This window comes from Penaeus monodon, chromosome 33, assembly GCF_015228065.2.
Source record: "Penaeus monodon isolate SGIC_2016 chromosome 33, NSTDA_Pmon_1, whole genome shotgun sequence".
NCBI classification, from domain to species: Eukaryota; Metazoa; Arthropoda; class Malacostraca; order Decapoda; family Penaeidae; genus Penaeus; species Penaeus monodon.
This window is the reverse complement of record NC_051418.1, coordinates 2830799-2831321: the sequence shown is the minus strand read 5'-3', so window position 1 is coordinate 2831321 and position 523 is coordinate 2830799.

The following is a 523-nucleotide window of genomic DNA, read 5'->3' as shown; positions in this document are numbered from 1 at the left end:
ACGGCAATGGAAAACTAGCTTTAAGATGATAACAATGACAAAGAAGCAGACATCATTGTGAATTATATCCTAAAAACAACACCAACTACAGAGTACAATGTATTAAACTGAATCAAGTGAGCGATTGTAGATGAGGTGGTAAGGACAGCGGATCCTTGAGGGGAACATAATACTGTCAGTGTTTAATTCACACTGCATAAAATCGTGTTATTGCGATGGCAAGGAGATAGGGTGATGATATCTGAAGGGGGAGCATAGTGAGTCGTTGTCAGTGTGTTCGTAAGTGTGATAATAGCGTGCCATTCCGTAAATGCGATGGCAGAGCGTATATGGAACAAGAGACGTTAACTGTCCTTAAATAAGAGTGACGGTGATAGCACGCTACGCACACTTAGGAAAGACAAACACAGAAGAGTGACGATACACTCCACGCACTCTGAAAAAAGGGTGACGGCAGCCAAGGGTGCGTCCGTGGGTGGCGCAGAAGGGTGTGTGTACCCTTTAGGACTGAGAGCCGTGGTGA